The sequence below is a fragment of the Schistocerca piceifrons genome, chromosome 1, assembly GCF_021461385.2.
Source record: "Schistocerca piceifrons isolate TAMUIC-IGC-003096 chromosome 1, iqSchPice1.1, whole genome shotgun sequence".
In the NCBI taxonomy this organism is placed as follows: domain Eukaryota; kingdom Metazoa; phylum Arthropoda; class Insecta; order Orthoptera; family Acrididae; genus Schistocerca; species Schistocerca piceifrons.
The window spans coordinates 286456288-286478562 of record NC_060138.1 but is presented as its reverse complement, the minus strand read 5'-3'; the positions used below and the strand labels follow the sequence as shown (position 1 = coordinate 286478562).

Genomic DNA, 22275 nt, shown 5'->3' with positions numbered 1-22275 from the left:
TTGAAAAACCATTTGGCTGCCACTTGTCGCTATGATGTTGGAAGTTCAGAGGGAATGTTATCTATGACTTTGCCTCGTGTGATCACAAGTCTCGCAAAGTTCCGCCAGCTCCTCTTACCGGGTGGCTGTAGCGGTCCAGAGCAGTTGAGCAGCGGCGCGTCGACACACAGGGCGCTCGTCTGGCCAGCCAAGGCGAGGCTGCCATTGGCGCAGCTCGAGGCGCAGGCGGAGAACGACGTGACGTTCATAGCGCCGCCCTGGCCTCGCGTCCCGCCATGGCTCTTCAGGCAGCGCGGCGCGGATCACTGCTCACTGCTAGAAAGGTACTCAGCGTAAATATGCAGGCGGCCAACCCTAGTCCCAAACACATAAACACAAAGAGGAACACAAAGATACATAAGAAATACGAGATTAAGTCTCAACACAGAGTTGGAGGAATTACACAGTAATCTACAGCTCTATCTCAAGACGTTTTTATTGAGTAAAGTAGAAAATGATTAAAGGAATGAAACACTTTTCAAAACAGTAATAAGAAGTGACATTATCTTCCACAATTACAAAAATTGTAATTAGGGGAGGCCTAGTCCAATAGCTGGCCAACGGCCTTGCCGCGGTGGTAACACAGGTTCCCGTCAGGTCACCGAAGTTAAGCGCTGTCGGGCTGGGCTAGCACTTGGATGGGTGACCATCCGGTCTGTCCAGCGCTGTTGGCAAGCGGGGTGCACTCAGCCTTTGTGAGGCAAACTGAGGAGCTACTTGATTGAGAAGTAGCGTCTCCGGTCACGAAAACTGACAACGACCAGGAGAGCCCTGTGCTGACCACATGCCCCTCCATATCCGCATCCAGTGATGCCTGTGGGCTGATGATGAGACGGCGGCCGGTCGGTTCCATTGGGCCTTCATGGCCTGTTCGGACGGAGTTTACTTTAGTTTTAGTCCAATAGCTACTACACCATTATGGCAGTCTCTCTGTAACTTAGATCGAGAAGTCTAATGGTAGTCCAGACCATTCCTGATGAAGATTGTGCTAAGAGTCGTTGGTATTGGCAGATGAATTCATCAATGGACCCCAACTTGTTTCATTCAATTTATACATTTATTCATATTATTCATTTATTTTTAATATTGTACCCTGAACAGTAGAAAGGGCGGCAGTGACCAGATCGTTTCAGATAAGTACTAGGCTTCCTGGTAGTGGCGCAGAGATGATCCGAGTAGGGAATATTTTGCGATGGGATTTCCAGTTCCGGTATTTGGCTTACCTTTCGGAAGCACTGGTCGGAAATAGGGGATCGGGGCTAATTGTAATTTGTCCCTCGAACAATGCATTTCAGCTACAAAAGGGAAAGCCTAGTATGTCACTGCAAAACTATCCTTCTGTATTACATAGTCGACGACTTGCTCAAAATGTGAATTGTACGAGATACGATTCAGACTACTCCCCCCCTTTTTTTTTGTGAAGTTCTTATTCTATTCTCCAATGTGTAGAGTGTGGTGTTTCGGATCGGGCCCATTACAGAGTCGCGGTTGTTTTCAGCCGAATATTACAGGACACATTCTGGGCAATTTTCTTTCTTAAATGAATTTACCTATTTAGACTTCTTCTCTATTCCAAATCACATAACTAATGAGGAGGTATTGAATAGAATTGGGGAGAAGAGAAATTCGTGGCACAACTTGACTAGAAGAAGGGATCGCTTGCTAGGACATATTGTGAGGCTTCTAGTGATCACCAATTTAGTGTTGGAGGGCAGCGTGGAGGGTAAAAATCGTAGAGGGAGACCAATATATGAATACACTAAACAGATTCAGAAGGATGTAGGTTGCAGTAGATACTGGGAGATGAAGAAGCTTGCACAGGATAGAGTAGCACGGAGAGCTGCATCAAACCAGTCTCTGGAATGAAGACCACAACAGCAACTCTATTCCACAATTTGTTTCGCCTTTGCAAGCCATTATCAAGTGTTTAAGAAGAAAAAGATGCCACACGTACGAAAATAGTAGCGTCTTCACGTGAACTGCATGCTGGAATTTATATTCACAAAATTTACTGCTCTCGATGATTTAACAGACGTAGCGTAGGAACATTTTAGACACAAAGCGGGCGAGTTGGTATTGGGACTTAGCCAGTCTCAATTCGTGTCATTAGAAAGTGGATTTCAGATCCAGTGTTTGTCTTTCAACGAAGGCAAACATCTTAAAATCCTTGACCAGGACAAGGAGATGGGAAGCGAACTTAATTTAATTCTGGTACCGTATGCTATATGATCAACAGTATCCAGACACTCCACGTAATGCGGAATTGATGATTATACCGGGTGATCAAAAAGTTAGTATAAATTTGAAAACTGAATAAATCATGGAATAATTTAGATAGAGAGGTAAAAATTGACACACATGCTTGGAATGACATGGGGTTTTATTAGAACCATAAAAATACAAAAGTTCAAAAAATGTCCAACAGATGGCGCTTCATCTGATCAGAATAGCAATAATTAGCATAACAAAGTAAGACAAAGCAAAGATGATGTTTTTTACAGGAAATGCTCAATATGTCCACCATCATCCCTCAACAATAGCTGTAGTCGAGGAATAATGTTGTGAACAGCACTGTAAATCATGTCCGGAGTTATGGTGAGGCATTGGCTTCGGATGTTGTCTTTCAGCATCCCTAGAGATATCGGTCGATCACGATACACTTGCGACTTCAGGTAACCCCAAAGCCAAAAATCGCACGGACTGAGGTCTGGGGACCTGGCAGACCAAGCATGACGAAAGTGGCGGCTGAGGACACGATCATCACCAAACGACGCACGCAAGAGATCTTTCACGCGTCTAGCAATATGGGGTGGAGCGCCATCCTGCATAAACATCGTACGTTCTAGCAGATGTTTATCAGCCAGGCTAGGGATGATGCGATTCTGTAACATATCGGCGTACCTCTCACCCGTCACGGTTGCAGTTACAAAACCAGAATCACGCATTTCCGCGAAGAAAAAAGGGCCGATAACATTGTTTTTTTTTGTTCTAATAAAACCTCATGTCATTCCAAGCATGTGTGTCAATTGTTACCTCTCTATCTACATTATTCCGTGGTTTATTAAGTTTTCAAATTTATACTGACTTTTTGATCACCCGGTATATTACGACAGGCGAATCTGTCAGTATAAAAGAAGGACAAGAGTGTTGTGTTGTCGGTAGAGAAGCTGTAACAGCGGAACAGTTCAATCAAGAGAGCTGATTAACTTCGAATCTGGGCTATGTATTCGACGTCACCTGGGTGATAAACCCATCAGGATCGCGAACCCTTCTAAGGCTGCCCAAGTCGAGTGTTGGTGATGTGACGGAAAAGTGGAAACGTGAAAGAACAGTCACAGCTACATCAAGAACAGGCGGACCTCATGTGCTGATGGACAGCGACATCCAAGCGTTGTGGAAGACAGCTGTAAAAACTCAGATGAACGCAGGAGACGGAGTTACTAGTGAGTTCGAGGATGCTGCTTGCAGTCCAGCTAGTACAATGACTGTGCGTAGGGAGACAAAAAAAAATTGGTGCACAACGGTCGAGCAGCTCCTCAAAAGCCACACAACCTTGCAGTGAATGCTAAATGATGCTTGAGGTGTGTTAAGGCAGACGACACTGGACAGAGGATGACTGGAAACGCTTCATCTGAAGTTATTAGTCACGCTGTAATCCGAGACAATCCAATGGAAAGGTCTGGGTTTGGTAATTGCCTAGAGACCGTTACTCGCCACAGGCGAACTGCCAACGGTAAAGTACGGCGGAGGTGGCTTTACGGTACGGGGATGTGGTCCCCTTATTGTGCTCAAGAAGATGCTAAACACGGAAAGATATGGACCCATTTTAAAGCACTGTGTACTGCTTACAGCAGAGGATCAGAGAGGACAAGACGACTGTATCAGCATCATAATGTACTCTGTCATAAAAAAGCATGTATGATACAATGGTTTGTGCACAGTAACATTCCTAAAGTGATCTAGCCTGTTCAACGTCCCTATTAAACCTGATTATTCGTCCTGAGAAAGAATGGTGTGCAATTCCTCTACAGACATTCAGATGCCTCATTGAAAGTGTCCCCCATTATTCAAGCTCTCATAAACGCGAAAGGTGACATATCCCATGTTAATAACCACTAACATGTGTCTGGATAATTTTTATCACAGACGAAACACACTGGACCATAGTGTATGAGCTGATTTAACTTTTTATGTGTTGGAAGTGGGGCAGAGGAAACCTCGGCACGGAAACTTGGACTTGCTCGACATGCACTCTTCTCCACTCCAACGAGAAGACGGGCTGTTAGATCCTCCTTATTAACTTTCTGCCGATTCTGAAACGAGATGATAGAGGGATAGAGGGGTTCCCAACTAGGAAAAAATAGTTGGCGTTGTAGAGGGCTCTTAGCAGTGCGATATTTACCAAAAATGGCTCTGAGCACTATGCGACTTAACTTCTGAGGTCATCAGTCGCCTAGAACTTAGAACTAATTAAACCTAACTAACCTAAGGACGTCACACACATCCATGCCCGAGGCAGCGGTAGCGGTCGCTCGGTTCCAGACTGTAGCGCCCAGAACCGCACGGCCACTCCGAGCGGCGATATTTACCAGACAACCGAACCAAGGAGAACGTCCCACAAACCTTGCTCAGAAATGAGCCAAACTTTAAATTTACAGGAATGCGGATTCTGCTTATAAGCTGTGTACTTGTGTGAGTCTCATTGCCGATGTGCACCGGTCAGTATATGTACTGGACAGAGCGACTCATATACTGGAGAAGATGCACATCTGACTGGTCGTATGTACGGTTCCAGTAGCTCATATCTGAACCTCTGTACGCCCGTCCAATATGAGCTGAAAATAAGTTTTGGCTCACAAGGAAAGCCATTTCAGATTTACTCGGTGTAAAGATGTAGTTCCTATAAATCTTTCTTTTTTATCCCACCTGGAAGGCGGCGCGTGGGTCTGCTCCTGTAATTTAGAGGGTTGCCCGAATGTAGGAAGATAGGAAGAGCAAGTGAGGTAGAACTCTCGGTACTGCAACTGAAGTAAAAGTGGTTTTATTATCTCTCAACACAATAATAGCGTGAATACATAAGTTTGTACTGAGGAGCACGAGGGTGTGAAGCCGGATGTATCAAAGCTAACAAAAGTTACACAGACAAAATCTGTAGTGGCTCGCCCACTATAAAAATGAAACAATGTTGGTTGGTCGTCTGCTCGTGATCAACCGGGTGATTCTGGAGCGGCGCTCTTAGAGCTGCACAGCGCCGGCTAGAGGGCGCTATCGTCGGCGAAGATCTTCCGCTCTCTTAGAAGGGGAGGCCATGACGTTTGGAACGCGAATTTACTGTAAACTTCGTACATTCGTAGCTCTCCATTAGGACAACTAAACGTGTAAGCAGCAGCGCGTACTTCTCAAGCGTTATTGAGAAAATCGCAAGACAATTTCAGTCGTCAAATATATATACTTGTGCGTGGCCATTTTTACCAACAAGCGGCGGCAGTCGACTGGTTAGCATTCAAGCCCCGTAATCGTTAGGCAGCTGGATCGAGTTTGCCGGCACGGTAGCTCAGCGTGTTCGGTCAGAGGGTTTAGCTATCCTCTGTAATAAAAAAAAACTGAGTGAACAGATCAACGAACAACCAGACCAAGTGTCATAGGACGTCCGCCACGAACAAAGTCAACGAACAATATACTAGAACAAAAAAAAAGCCCCGTTTCTCGGTTTTTTTTATAATTTTCAACACAGTAATTTTCTTTACTATTTATATTTCAATTGATATAATGGGCTAAATACGTGTAAACGGATGAATTTTTATTACTTTTACAATGTTATTTGGCAGTCTACAAATTTTTATTATCACAAATAATATAATATTCATAACTATCGATTAGTAAACGAGCAATTGCATAAAGTGATACTGAAAATGTATGTTTGCCCATGATTTGAGAAATCCCTTGTACCTGGAAGGAGGTCGAACTACTTGTTATCTTCAAGTTTTGACCGGCACAGACGGCTTTCGAAATGTGTACAATTAATCGTCGCTTTCGACATTACGAGTGCAAGTTGCAGGATGGTATTTTTCGTAAAAACATGGAAAACATAAAGATAAACGGCACCAACTGCGTTGAATAAATACTATGTTTCCGCATACGCAAGGTCTTTTGAGGTTTTCCGTGGGAAAAGAAACCTCGTTAACATTTTCAAAAACCTCTCTTTCAGTCGATAATTTGGAAGCAAACCATGCATAACGCAGCATTTCCTTCAATATCGGCGCTGCTAAATGGTCATGCAGTAACGACTGGATTTTAATAGCGTCTTCACGAGAAGCAATTTCTCGTTCTCTTTCGATTAAATACGAACAATGTTGAAGACACGGACAAGCATACATTTTTATAGTATCACTTTATGCGTTTGGTCGTTTACTAGTCGACAATTATGAATATTATATTATTTGTGATAATAAAATTTTGTAGACTGCCAAATAACATTGTAAGTTTAATAAAAGTTCATCCGATTACACGTATTTTTCCCATAATATCAATTGTAATATAAATAGTAAAGAAAATGACTGTGTTGAAATAGTAAAGAAAGAAACTGACCAACGGGACTCGATCCAGCGACCCAACGGTTACGGGGCTTGAACACTAACCAAATCTCATTTTGGTCGCTTTTGTTCGTTGCATGTGCTCGGGCCGGACGTCGTAAGACATCCGTTTAAGTTCTTTGTTGATCGATTAACTCAGTTTTTTCATTATTGAGCCATTCACTCAGTTTATTTTTATTACAGAGGGCTGCTAACCCTCTGACCGAACACGCTGAGCTACCGTGCCGGCTCCAGTCGGCTGCTGCCGCTTCGTGGTAAAAATAGCCACTCACGGGTATATATTTGACGACCGAAATAATCTTGTGATTTTCTCAATAACGCTTGAGAAGTACGCGCGGCTGCTTACACATTTTGTTTTCCTAATGGAGTACTACGAGTGTACGAAGTTTGCAGTAAATCCGCGTTTCGAACGTCGTGGCCTCCCCTTGTTAGTGCCAACCTAAGAATGGGCACCTACGCTCTGGCGTCGTAGCTATCGATATCGTAGCTATCGATACCACACTTTCGACATTGGAATGAGACGCACGTATTGCACTGAGCGAATGCAGGGCGTTACTTCCACCACACTGCTCTCAGACTAATGCTGGGAAATGTTCTTTGCTCCAAGACGATTGGTCGCCTTCTGATTTTAACTTGAGTCCTGCTGTTCATATTTACACCGATCAGCCATTATTGCATAAAAATACTAAGTAAGCAATGTTGTGGAACGTACCGCAACTCCGAAAACCGTATGAACTATTCCAAAAGCTTATAAATGTGACAAAAATCATCATTTAAATAACATTACGTTTCAGCCCATCATTGATAATGATTACTACACTGCAGTTATGCAGAAATACATGGTAATGGCAGAGATAAACGTTGAATACATGTAATTACAGTTGACAAACATCCAATACTCTGATGTAGAAAGCGAATTGCGGAGCAGGCCGAGTTTCCTCGTAGATGGCAGCAGTGGTATTATTGCAGTATCAGCGCGGTTGTTGGGTAGGTATTTTCAGTGGTCGTTTGTCGGCCAGCGATCACGAACTCACCGTGTTCATTCAGCTGCAAGAATTCTGTTTGTCGGCCAGTGATTACGAACATCCGTGTTCATTCAGCAGGAAGAATTATAGCAGCACCTGTGATACTCCCACATTTTAAAGACGTTGAGCAACCTGTGTGTCTTTCCACTCCTTTAGTGAAGCTAACATATTTTAATGGTTATGGACACTGATATTGTCACAAGAACCCCGCAAGCGGTGCGTTTTCATGTTTGTACGAAACTCCTATTAAGGACTCCGTCACATGTTAGTTTTTCCCAACACTACCGTGTGGGTTATAAGACGTTCCAAACAAAAAATCTGATACGAAGTCGCTGAAAAGCCACAGTTGACTCACATTAGTGAATCCAAGGACACAGAACGTACGGATCGCTCCATTACACGCTCTGTACTGACACGCCTCCGTAGTAGCGCTCTGCAATTCCGCTACGATTGGTACCCGGAGAGGTGCTCTATCAACTGATACGTAGCATATTTCTTTATGTCTTGTAGTTTTCGCGCAATCGTCTTAAGCTCCGGAGTTATTTAAAAGTAAATCTGTACTTCCCTTTCCTGGTCACATATTTTTCTTCAATATTTTATGTCTTTCTGTGTTTTGTTCTTTATTGTGTTGTATGACTCATATGATTACTGTAACCGTTTTGAGATTTTTCGAACTGTGGGGTGTTTTTCACCCTACCCGACAGTACTGAGTCACCAACTGCAGCTAGAGAATGATGTTGCCATCTAGCGCATCTTACTACTTGTGCAAAATGAAAGAGCTCAGAACCTCTTGTGAATGAGAGCACGCAAAGTTCAGCTGGGGACCTCCAGAATGAGTTAGCCGGTCGAAGCGCTCTAAACGCCTTGAGAGCCGGGGCGTCTCACGCCCAACGTCATTACGGGCTGAACTGCGCTCGGGACCTGCCTGCACTTTCAATCTAATCTCCTCCGGTGAAGGCTCCTGCCGAGAGAGACAAACCAAATCTTGTTCGGGCTGGTGAGTAGGGGGGGGGGGGGGGGAGGGGGAGCACTGCAAGAAGGTGACTTTGCTGGGCGGAACCGGCAAAAATGTCATGCACTCAGCGGAAATGCCTATACTGACCTCGTTGTAAACACTGACTCATCTGACTGGAACCCGCAAAAAGTGACTGATAAATCGTGCGACAAAGCTTATGGTTCAATGTCCTCTCGGCAAAGAAATGAAATTACTAGAGAAGGACACAAGCGTATGTTGGGCAAGGCACTTAGTCAAACTATCGTTAAGGCGAGGATATGAACAATCGGTGTCTCTGCACTGCACCATCTCATTTGATTAATAAATAACTACACTTATACAATCAATCTATATACCACAGACGTACTTATGAATAATCCTGTACTTCTTGGGAAAGAATGCAAAGTCTTACTCGTGTGTCCAGTAACATAACACAGGAAAGAAGACAACTGTCTAGTTTATCACGCAATTGCAATATTTTTGAGTGAGTTGACGCTATCTCCAAAATCATCTTCTGCCAGCCACAAGTTTTTGCTTCCGTCTGTTGCTACCCTTGTGTTTGTGTTGCAGTATAGTGAATGTGTAGTGACAGCTGTTGTGGTTGGCACCATAGTTTGGTGGTCACCACGACGTTCGTCTTTTTCGCATCGATTTATGTTTCGAGAAAAAGACGAACATTCTGTAACGTTAACGAATCTTCTGGAATATTCTCTACATCTCTCGGGCATGGATGTGTGTATGTCCTTCTTAGCATACGTAAGTTTTAGTAGAGTGTAAGTCTAGGGACCGATGACCTCAGCAGTTTCGTCCCTTAGAGGAATCACACACATCTGAACATTTTGAATGTTCTCTAATGTTCTGTGACTTGGTCGAATACAACTTGGAAACGGCGCATATCTCTTAGATCTGCGTTCCGAAGCCATGAGTGGAGGCACAACTCATCGAAAAAGCGTATCCGCTTACAAAGATGTACTATGTACACACTGGTTGTGTGAGCGAAAAATTTTAGTAGCAAGAAATGATGTAGTACAACAAAGAAGTCCGCGAATACCGAATATCATGTCAGTAAAAGGCAAATATCGTTTATTACATTGATACAATGATAAACCAAGACGACAACGTAAATTTCCCAATAGAATGCCTACATTCTCTCAACTTTCCCGATTGCACTCGAAGAAACCTTCTAAATAACATCATAGAAGTGGAAAATTAACCGGAAAAGGAAAAGGCAAGTCAATATTGATATCACTAATTTACCTATTTTCAGCTAAATTACCACTCAACTTTAAAAGGCTCCAATATCCGATAAGCTTAGCGTAGTGTGTGGCTGTCACTAATGCACAATGGGTAATATTCCAACTGAAGTGAAATTTTAAAGAAGTCGTGTTTCTCGCACAAAAAACTACACGTAACGTTCATACAATTCAGACGTTATACAAATGAAATGACTAAATACACATTTTCTTCGAGTTCAGAAAGCAAGTAGAAAAATGCCAAGCGAAGCGATCCTTTTCAGCTAGTCACACATACAATTTTAGAAAAATTTGAGATATTTGGGCGGCGCCTACACGTGCTTCAATTTAAAACCAGCTTTCTCCCTTCTCCTCTTGTATATTTTGGTTTTCTGTGAAACTCCTTTTTCAATATCGTAAATAAAAAACGCAAAGCAGCTATCATAAGAAATCTTAAACTGTGTTACATAAAAACTTACCATACAATTTTGCATCTGTTAACTGATAAATCTGTATTTGGCGCTGATAGAGATTTGATGACTATTTATCTCACAGAATAACTGCTCTATTCCAACAGGAATTGAATTTATATAAATTTACCAAGTAGTTTCTAAGATATCCAACTCAAAACTTTCCCACTGACCTCGAAAGACCAAACAATTTGTATGCCGGTGTATAGCTCGAAAACAGGCAGTAATGGACAAATATTATTAGTACCGTCTTTACATTTGTCTCAACATTGGAACGGACCTAATTGACATAACCAATCTCATACTGATACAAACTGTTATACTTGAAGTTCTTTTAACGTTATAGCCAAGAGATCAGCAGCGCTCTTCGTATCAAAGAACTCCATCCCGCATTCGGAGAAAAATTTTAGGAATCTCTTTAAGCAAAGACCTCTATTCTCTCTTTCTGTCAGAAACGAACTTCATGCGATTGTGTATGAAGCGCGCGCAAGGTTCCCAAGATAAGTGTTTTAAAATCGGTCTCCACCTTCTACAGCAACTCTATTGTTCTAGTCCATTGCCAAATAAACTAGTGTCTTTATTTTACCATGTAGTGTAAAATGAATTAGTTTCTCACTACATATTGTTCCAACTAGAACTTTTGCCGGTATGATATCCATTGGACCTCCTTCCATTACTTCTTTGTTTGTCCATTCGGTTTTCAACATCTTTTTGTAGTATTGCGTCACATAAAATACTCCATTAAGGTCTTGAAATTTATTTCAAATTATCATTAACGGCATTAGTTTAATCATCTGCACAATTGAGAGATTAAAACGGTGTTGTAGTTGAACTTAAACCATACCTTGCTTCTGTAGGCAATAATCTAACAGATAGATCTACCCAGACATGACAAAGGCTTTGCCTTCACACATTCATCTCTTCCAATACCTCTCTACTATTGACCACCTTTACGAAAGCTCTCGTGTGTAACTTTCATTTCCTTAGTGGATCTATTCCAGTAAGAAATGCATGAAAACTTCTGTGAAGGTATGAAAGTTGGAGTGAGGTACCGACAGAAATAAAACTGTGAAGGAGTCATGCCTCCAAAGCTCAATAGGTTAGAGCATTGCCCTTGAATTTTAAGGTTCTGGGTTCGAGTTCTCTTCCAGCTCATAATTTTAATGTGTGGGAAGTGGGAAGTTTCAAAACAGCACACATTCCGCTTCAGAGTCAAAATCCATTCCTTCGATCTTCTATTGCTACTTTCGCGGCAGTACTCCCGCATGGAAACCTCGCAAGTCGTGGAGATGCGGGCAGATAAGCTGCCTACGAAATACTGCTCCAGGGGCTGGAATATTACCGAAGCAGCATTGTGCAGGCCCTTAGTCCTCATCAATGGCGAGCTAAATTTCTCGTGCTATAGCCCAATACCGCGCTGTCTTGATCCTCTATGACCGAAGATGAGGCCCAGCCACAAAAATCCGAGAAGAGCTGCTGTAAATATTTTCCCCTCAGACCTATCAGCATCTTGTATTTGACTGTTACCAATTCCTAGAAATACTCCATGCCAGCCGACAATCCCGATGGCCTACTCAGCTTCTTCTAGGTGCCACCAATTCCTACACTAGTTGCTGGTCTACCAATTCCTACAATAGTTGCTACACCTCATGACTACGGAGCTCGATCTGGAACCACTAAAAGGAGGCAGTCTCCAGGGTAGCTTATTCCGGCCTCTGGGCGTCTCCAAGGGATTTAGGTTCGGGGCCTGTGCACCAGCACGCCACGCTCCTGATCGACTGTCGGAGCAGCTAGCTTTCCTGCACACATGTGCCGACTTCAGATCAAGCCCCTAACGTCAGTCTGGTGTCTGCACGGTCACACACGTTGACATCCCTCTGAATGCAGAAGTATTTTGTTGATGCCCACTTACGAGAAATCAGAGCTCGCACGGAGAGATTTGAGTGTTCGTTTTTCCCACCCAAGGTTGGAGAGTGGAACATTATAGAAATAGGGTGAAAGCGAATCGATGAACTATCTGCCAGGCATTGAAACTCCAATTGCAGAGCAATCGTGTAGATGTAGATGCCACTTCATTGAGACAGTTCCCCTGCTCGGTGTTCATGTGCTGCCGCCACCAAGCACATGGCCTCGTGCTGTGCTGAAGTAACCTTTGCCGCCGGGGCTCGACACACGCCAGTGAGTCATCGTTATTAAATACTGTCTGAACGTCTTACTGAATAAAGAACAGAGCTCTTCTAATTCCACAGCCTCGAGTTCATAGATTAAGAATCTATCGTCCTGGCAAATAATCAGAGTCTAGATATCTAATCGAATTAAACTGGTGGCAGGAGAGAGCCAGTGAGAACGAGTTACATCGTCGGGAGACATTTAGCTTCGTCATCTCAGTACGGTGGATGAGAACAAATTGTTTTTGACTGATTTTCGTTCGAGTGGTTGACAATGATTGATCGGTTGGATTGGAGGGTAAGTTGGAAGGTGAAGAAAGACTCAGTGATTTGATTGATTTTAGGAGGTGCTATACAGAAGAAAGCCAGCAGCTTTGCACCAGTTAGGTGTGCGCAGTGTGATTTCCTGTGCCGGCCGAAGTGGCCGTGCGGTTAAAGGCGCTGCAGTCTGGAACCGCAAGACCGCTACGGTCGCAGGTTCGAATCCTGCCTCGGGCATGGATGTTTGTGATGTCCTTAGGTTAGTTAGGTTTAACTAGTTCTAAGTTCTAGGGGACTGATGACCTCAGAAGTTGAGTCCCATAGTGCTCAGAGCCATTTGAACCATTTTTTTGTAATTTCCTGTGGCATAGTATTCCATGCCCCTAGAATTCAGTGGTAATCTTTTTTAAGTGTAGGTCGCCTGGATAATACGCCAGAGAATGTAAAGAATGCGTAGTCAAAAATGTGGCGGTGATATTATGTTTCTTCCTGTGGTATCTTTTCCTATGATATTTCCCCTATTGTATTTTTTAGTGTGATAAACAGAGGCCTTAAAATGAGCACACCAGGGGATGAAAGAATTGTCTCTATGGAGACTGTTCAGAATTTGGTAGAACAGATGGCTGAAATTTGGGCAGATAACACAGACTTACAGATGCAGATCGATACATTCTTCGTCCATTGTCAGTACTCATCCCACATGCCAGCCCTGCTAACCTAGTCTCCCTTTTCGGTTAAAGCGGAAAAGGATGTGTTGGTATTTGTAGATAACCTGTTAACAGCCGCAAAGTTAGGATATTGGTTGAAAGAATATTTGTTAAATGCTGCCAATTACATTTGGTGAAAGATGTGAAAACATATATGGTGTATTATGAGCTATTAAGAAACGCTCAGACATCTGAAGCTCTGGGGGGCAGGCTCAATACAGCGTTTTAGGAGAAAGAATAGTTTTAGTTGTTAGCGGGAGCAATTACATAGCGTATCACAGAAGCAGATTGAGTCCAACGATAGTTTCATGTAGAAAATAAGGAAACGTAATTTGAATACCTGTGATATGATGAAAAGTGATGCCATTAATAAGGTTATAAGATGTGTTAGACATGTTTTGGCGAGGATTCCCACCCTTCGTATCGAGGAAGGTGCAGGCAGAGTATCTGGAAGACATAGCTGGAGCCATCGGAATAGCAACAGTATTAGAGGAGATAGAGCAGTGATCCTAGTCCACGATGGGCGGCAGACTTTTCCCACAGACGTCAAATGTTACCGATGTAGTTGGTCAGGCCATATATGGTGAGATTGATGCCAGCTACAGCGTAGGAAATATGGACGGGTAGGGCGTCGGGAACAATATTTTAGGCATAACATGAGGCATGCTAGAAAAGTTCGTAATAGGGATGGCAAATGTGAACTGGAAAAAAAAATGGGGCGGGGGTTAACTCATCGGCACTCCGCGTAAATTTTAGTACAAATGAAACGTGTACAGATGCGAAATATTGCTTAATGGGTGAAACAGCATGCAGATTTTTATTAAACATGGTTGCACACTTGTGTGTGGCAAGTTTTGACCTCATAGGAAAGAGTTAGTTAATCCCACCACGATATATCTTATGTGGAGTGGATGGTTGTGACTTGTGATCGTTAGGATTGGCAGTATTGATTTTTCAGGTCGGGGCAAGACATTTCCGGGAATGTATGAACGATGGTTACTACGCATTCTTAGGGTTAGATTTCTTGTGTGAACGTCACGCTAAAATTGACCATAGCCAGCGTACAGTGAAAACCGGTGGGACATAGTTTCATCTGGGGGAGACGCGCGGTCTAGGGAGCCTTGCCACGGCCTAGGGCGCCTTTCCACGGTTCGCGCCCCTCCCCCGTCGGAAGTTCGAGTTCTCCCACGGGCATGGGTGTGTGCGTTGTCCTTAGCGTAAATTAGTCTTAGTTTCATTATATAGTGTGTGAGCCTATGGACCGATGACCTCAGTAGTTTGGTCCATAGGAACACAAATTTTCCTCTTGGGCGAAACTGCTGTCAGTGCAACTCTGCAGCTTCATCCCTGCTGTAAGGAGAACCAGTGTGCTGAGTGCAAGACCACTAACGATTAATTCCCACGATAACGTATCGCAAGGTACAGGGCAACTATAATGGGTGTGTTTGGGTACGTATTTGCCAGTAAACGCGTAATGTGTGGTTGAAACACAGAAGGAGAATGATGAATTGGATAAAGTGCGGTATTTTGTTTGCAGGAGTATCGTATACATGGATAGTGAACAGGTAGTGCCCGTCGGAAGACATAATTTAGGGATCAAAGACATGGACTTACCTAAAAGTTTGTTCGTTGCCAATTTGAAGGTGATGGAGAAAGATGATCTGGATAGGATTAATTTGGCTCCTAAACATAATCAAGCTGCCAGTTTAACTCCATTATGAGATAAACTAACTATGGCTCAAGTTTAAAAGTATAGTTGACCATGCACTGTTTAGACATGCACCCAGTAGAACAGATGATGATGGGGCAGAGCCTCTACAGTATACAGACACTCTAAAGAAACTTCTAAAGGAACGGAGACTACTGTATAATAGATGTATAACAAAGCACTGGGCTATAAGTTGAGAGCTGCTGAATGAAACTCGTTTGGCTGTCAAGAGAGCAATGCTTTAAGCCTTCAGTGACCACCGGTACACAGTATTGTCAAACTATCTTTCACAAAACCAAAAGAAATTCTGGTCGTATGTAAAAGCTGTTAGTGACATCAACGGTAGTGTCCTGTCACTTGCGAATGAGGCAGGAACTATAATTGAAGTTAACATATCAAAAAGCTGAAATGCTTAACTGTTTTCAAACGTTCCTTTACAAAGTGAAACTCAGTAAAATTACTCCAACATAATCCTCGAAGCACTCAAAACATGAGTGGCGTCAGTGGTGTTGTGAAACAGCTAAAATCATTAAGAATGAGCACAGATCCAGGACCCAATGAAACTCCTATCAGATCCAACTCCAAATTTGCGACTGAGCTACCCTCTCCTCTAACTATAATCTATCGTAGGTCACTCGACCATTAAACCGTGCTGTGTAGTTGGAAGAAAACACAGGTGACGCCCATTCACAAGGAGGGTAGTAGAAGTGATTCACCAAACTACGGTTCATTATCCCTGACATCGATTCAGAATGAGATTTTCACTCTGCAGCGGAGTGTGCGCTGATGTGAAACTCCCTGGCACATTAAAACTGGACCGAGACTCAAACTCGGGACCTTTGGCTTTCGCGGGCAAGTGCTCTAACGACTGAGTTACGTGTCCTCACAGCTGTAATTCCGCCAGTACCTAGTCTCCTACCTTCCAAACTTCACAGAAGCTCTCCTCCAGACCTTGCAGAACTAGCACTCCTAGGAGAAAGGATATTGCAGAGACATGGCTTTGCAACAGCCTGGGGTATGTTTTCAGAATGAAATTTTCACTCTGCAGCGGATATCGATTTTTTGTAGAAACTTAGAACATATTCTGAGCTCAAACATAATGAGGTATTTCGAACAGTATGACCTCCTCCATCCCAACCATCATGTAAAATCCAACTCCCACTTTTCTTACGTGACATACTGAAAACCTCGGATCAAGGCCGTCAGATAGCTGCAGTATTTCTTGGTTTCCGAAAGTATTTGACTCGGTACTACACCTACGCTTACTGTCAAAAGTACGATCATATGGGGTATCAAGCGACATTTGAGAGTAGATCGAGGATTTTTTTGGAAGGGAGAACGCAGCATGTTATCTTGGATGGGGAGTCACCGTCAGACGTGAGGTAACTTAGAGTGTGCTCCAAGAAATTTTGTCGGGATCCTTGCTGTTCATGTTGTATATTAGTGACATTGTGAACAATATTAATAGTAACCTAAGACATTTTGCCGATGATGCAGCTATATACAACGAAGTAGGGCTACTATCTGAAAGAAGATTCATAAATATTCAGTCAGATCTTGATAACATTTCAAAGTGGCGCAGATATTCCCAACTTGCTTTAAACGTTCATAAAGGTGAACCAAGCGAGGTGGCGCAGCGGTTAGCACACTGGACTCGCATTCGGGAGGACGGCGGTTCAAACACGCGTTCAGCCATCCTGATTTAGGTTTTCCGTGATTTTCCTAAATCGCTTCAGGCAGATGTCGATGGTTGCTTTGAAAGGGCACGGCCGACTTCCGTCCCCACCATTCCCTAATCCGATGGGACCGGTGACCTCGCTGTTTGGTCTCTTCCTCGCAAATCAACCAACCAACCAACCAACCGTAAATGTAAAACTGTGCACTTTACAAAACGAAAAAAACTACTATTCTATGACTATCAATGAATCACTTCTGGATCGGCGACTCATACAAATGCCTGGATTTAACGCTTTGTAGGGATATGAAAAGGAATGCTCACATTGGTTCAGTCGTGGGTAAATCAGGTGGTAGACTTCGGTTTATTGGTAGAATGTAGGGGAAATGCAGTCAGTCTACAAGTGAGATGGCTTACAAGTCACTTGTGCGATCCATACTAGACTACTGCTCAAGTGTGTGGAACCCACACAAAATAGGACTAAGATGTGATATTGGTCGTATACAGAGAACGCCAGCACGAATGGACACAGCTTTGTTTGCCCTTTGGCAGAGTGTTCCAGAGGTTCCGAAGAAACTGAACCAGCAGACTTTTGAAGATAGACATAAATTGGGGCGAGATAGCCTACTTACAAAGTTTCAAGAACCAGCTTTAAATGATGATTCTGGAATATACTACAGCCCTCTATGTATCGCTTACATATGGATCGTGAGGACAAGATTAGATGAATTATAGCACGCACAGAAGCTTTTAAACAAAAATTATTCCCGTGTTCCATATGTCAGTAGAATGAAAGGAAACTGTAATAATTGGTACAATGGGACGTACCCTCAGCTATGCTCTTCCCCGTGATTTGCGGAGTATACACGAAGACGTAGATGTAGAATTTGAGGACCTATTTAACCCTCGTGAGTCTTTGTCTGCAACCCCGTTAACACAGTGCACAGTCCCAACTGAGAATGAGCCACCACACTGTGTACCTCATCTCCTACAATCAACGATGAAGGAGTTCATTAACCAACAGTTACAGGATGGTATTATTGCGGAAAATACCTTGTGGAACTCTGGTGGTGTGGATGGAACCGAAACGTATTGTTTTTGCTGTGATTACCAACATCTTAATGCTCGGACAATCACAGATACTTATCGTATCACAGATAAAAGATGTCCCAAGAGGAACGGTCAAATTCAGAGATATGACAGAAATGCTCATCGGAAGCAAAAAGCATCATTTGAACATATGTCCTATTCCAGATGGTTTCCAACAGAGAACACATTTAATCTGTTTGAGGGCAAGTGACGCGCATGTATGCGTCTTACCCACCTGACTTCTTTGACATTTTATTCTAGCCTATCCAGATTCGTTGCTTTCAGTCTCTTTGCTCAGATTGTCTTTCTGCCATTGAACTAGCCACTGAACGCCCAGTTGTCCATGGTGTGTTTCGGGTGAAATAGTGCGAGGGACTGAGAGTGTATTCGGTAGAAACATCGCTTAAATGTGTTTGTAAACGCACTTGCTAAAATGATACACACCTAACACTAATAACGGCTTACTGATGTGGTATGATGGTAGTGCTCCTGCTGCTGTTGAAGAATGCTGTTGGTACTTTCCGATATGTCAGATTTATAATTGCAGATTGTTTGGCAGAGTTTTCGGCACTTGCTTGAAACAAGTATTCTTCCAAGTTCTCATTTTTCTCCTGAAAATGTAGTTCAGCAACATGTGCAGGAACATCAACATATTGTTAAAATGGTGCAACACAGTTCTATTACCAGCACAAAGTGACTTTCTGAAGTTATCAATGTTCCACAAACACGGAAGACGTATTTTTCAATTGATTCTTTGAAAAACGCATGTTGTAATGTTCATCAACTGTTGCAGATTGTATGTGTGTAACCCTGGCGGAGTACTGAATTATATAGAAGATAAATAACAATGTGTGTTAAATGTGTTCTGTCTCGGTAACCCTTCCGAATAGGACATATGTCCATATGTCAGTTTTTGGCTTCAAATTATAGTTCCTGTCATACTCCTGAATCCTGTTCACTAGCGAACCCAGCAATGCTTGACAATCTAATTGCAAATCCCGTTCGCAACGTTGTATTCCTCCGATATATCGAACAGGCCACTGTGGCCGTGGCTCGAGGCGAACGCTATTCCAGTTTTCAATTAGAGTAAGTGTTCCAACGCACTACCGTAAACGTCAATACCCTTAGTGATCCGCTTTTCAAATGACGGTACACAGGGCGGAAGCATATCTGCGGGAATGTCAGCAAAGGCGTTTATGACGCGGTCGACCATGTCTTTACGGCCTGTTTGCACTTGGTACACCTTACCTTTTAAATATCGACGTACAAAGAAATCCGACGATGTCGAATCTGGCAACTTAGCGGGCCAATTAATAGAGCCACCTCTGCCGATCCACCGATCAGTGTACACACGGTGTAATAAAATCGTGCTTCAATTGTGTAATGCGCCGGGAAACCGTCATGCTGAAACCATGTACGTTGCCGAACATCCAGAACGAAGGAGTGCGAGCTTTCTCTGGAAAATGCTCGGCATACAAGGCGACAGCAGCCTAGACATTTCTCCTACATTCACTGTAAATCAGGTCATTTCATTTATTTTCCTTCTGTGGTTGCAACAATCATCGTCCACTTGCACGCCTGTTCTCCAAATGACAAGTAGGTGTGCACGCGATGAACACAGCGCAAGTACTGTCATGTTGAGAGCCTCTATCTGTTCTATATCTACACGATATCATACGTTTACATGCGACATATCTTCCGAAAGACGAAAACAGAATTTCGGAATCCGTTTTTCGCTGTCGTGTTTACATGTTAAGGTCCGAAGCGGATTTGTTAGCCCAGTTAAATATGGCACCTGGAAAATAGCTGTTAGATTTTATGGTTTAGTCAGCACAGTCGCTATTTATCTTCAGTCAGACGAGGCATAAACAGCTTCAGTCTAATATTTCTACTTATCCTTCACTGTATAAAAAATCAATCCGTCCATATTGGCCGAAAATTCTTAAAAACAAGACGAAACCTGACAGCCGACGCACGTTTCAAATCCAGTTGCGTTTGCATGGGAGCGACAATCGATTGGGATATTGAAAAACTGGCAGCCAGAAGCGAATTTCTAGGCTCGATTTTGGAGTGTTTACATGACCACCCAGAAGTGGTATTGGAAAATCGGTTTACGAAATCTGATTTTGGGAGCCCCATGTAAACAGGGCGTATGTGAACTCCGGTCGCAGTGTAACGCCCGTTATGATACGACACAGTTCGCTACACGGCCACAATGCCGAGTCGAGTAGTACCGCGTTCAATATGTCGGAGGAATACAACGTTTAGAACGGGGTTTCCAATCAGAAATTATGTATTACTGGCCTGTCCTACCCTTGCAGCATGGAGGTGGGGTCCCTAGGGTCTTTGGATATTCAAGGGCCATTGAGTAACATGTAAATCATGTTTGCACACCCATTTCTATTCCTTCGATTACTGTACTAATTGTGAGGAAACGAAGAAAATGCTTTAGACAAAACGTATGTAGATTTTCCTGTTGAATCATAATCTACAATAAATATGTGGGTTGCCATTGAAGATTTCAAAGTTGTAAGATGTCCCCCGCTATCTATGCACAGGATGGGGTATGGGGTCGAGTGTAGTATCGTTGGATGTCCCCCGAGACAAACAAATTGCAAACGTAACATTTTTTGTTCCGATATATAGTTTTCTGCAGCTCGAAGCATCGAGGTGCAAAGTAGTTTGGGGTACCTTACCAGACTGCATGTATATGGGATTTCGCCAATCGCGACATTCATAGATTTTTCAGTAAAATTCTACGTGTTTCTTCGTTTACTTGTAGATGGTTATAAATATGTTTGTCCTAATAATTAAATGTAGTCAGTAGTCAAATAACACGAAATTCAAAATGGTTCCAATGGCTCTGAGCACTATGGGACTTAACTTCTGAGGTCATCAGTCCCCTAGAACTGAGAACTACTTAAGCCTAACTAACCTAAGGACATCACACAATCCATGCCAGAGGCAGGATTCGAACCTGCGATCGTAGCGGTCGCGCGGTTCCAGACTGTGGCGCCTACAATCGCTCGGCCACCACCTTTCGGCCATGAAATTCACTAAAACTTCATGCAGATACAAGCGGTTTTTTAAATTACATTACCTCTCAAATGTCATATAAATTAAATAATATGACCAGTGAAGGGGAGAATAAATGGATTTAAAGTTTTTACGGGTCTCGGACCTTCGCTTCATTCAAGTTCGTTTTACGAAGCTGGTAAGCAAACCATTTGACCACCATGATCTTTACTGCCAGCGGCTGCGCATAGTTACATAAGCCACATAATAGACGAATAAAACTTCTCTTGCGATTTTCTTGGAATTATCAGAGTAGTGCACCTTACTACTGTGTTTTTAATGGCCTATTAAAGGTGTAACTACTTTGAAGTAAATCTGTTATCCCAACGTCGTGGCCTCCCCGTAAGATCTTACACTAAATGACAAGTGTCGTGTGTTATCACTGCGTAGTTCGTCTACAACATAAAAATTCTGTGACCAAACTTCAAATAGCGTAGTTTAAGGAGATTCGTACTTTCAGATAATCTACCTTCAGAAAATTCATGCTAGTGCTGCAATAAAACGTAACACAAACCTTTTCTGTGCCACAGATGTATACGTGGGGAGTTTTTTGCTTTATTTAAAGTGATTATTATTTTGCTATAACCTATACTAATTATAATTTCACGTGTTCTAATAAAAAGCAAGTAGAAGTGCCTATTACACTCTAAAGGCCCTATGTGAGCTCCCCACCAAGTTAAACGAGTGGACAGGGAGACGGACCTCCTGGCCAAGAAGAAAAAGAGTAGGTAGCGCAGCGGGGGACACATTTAGGAAATGAAACCGCGCGGTGGATAAGCCTGTGCTCCGCCGGCCAGCTTTCAAGTCGGAATAATTGCCCGCTGGAGTTCGCTGCGCGCAGCAAAGAAACCCGAGACCGCCGCCAAATTAATGACCACTTGGCACTCTGACAGTGCTTGCAGCGCGGCGAGCAAAAAATAGCCCGTTCTCCGCGGAAGAAAGCCTGTGAACGTAAGAAAAAGTGAGGAGTATGACAAGGAGGGAAACTTTCACATGGACATGGTCAATTATTAATTTCAGCAAGGGCCCTTATTTTATTTGTCCGTTTGTCTAAAATGTCGGAAATGTAATGAAGAGTTACTCCGCTACACTGCTAGTTTCTTCTGACGATGTTTCGTAAGCCTGATTACGATGTATGAGAAGGACAGCTGTTTTCCAGGAATCGGTAGGTACCAAGAGGGACAGAAACAGCAGAAGCTAGTCATAGTAAATACATGAGGAAACGAAAACAGCCTCCAC

The 22275-nt window shown here is 43.1% G+C and overlaps 1 pseudogene; it reads left to right on the top strand.

Moving 5' to 3' along the window:
• Positions 1-595: 595 nt before the first annotated feature.
• On the top strand, positions 596-713 carry LOC124717274 (annotated as a pseudogene).
• The last annotated feature ends 21562 nt before the right edge of the window (positions 714-22275 follow it).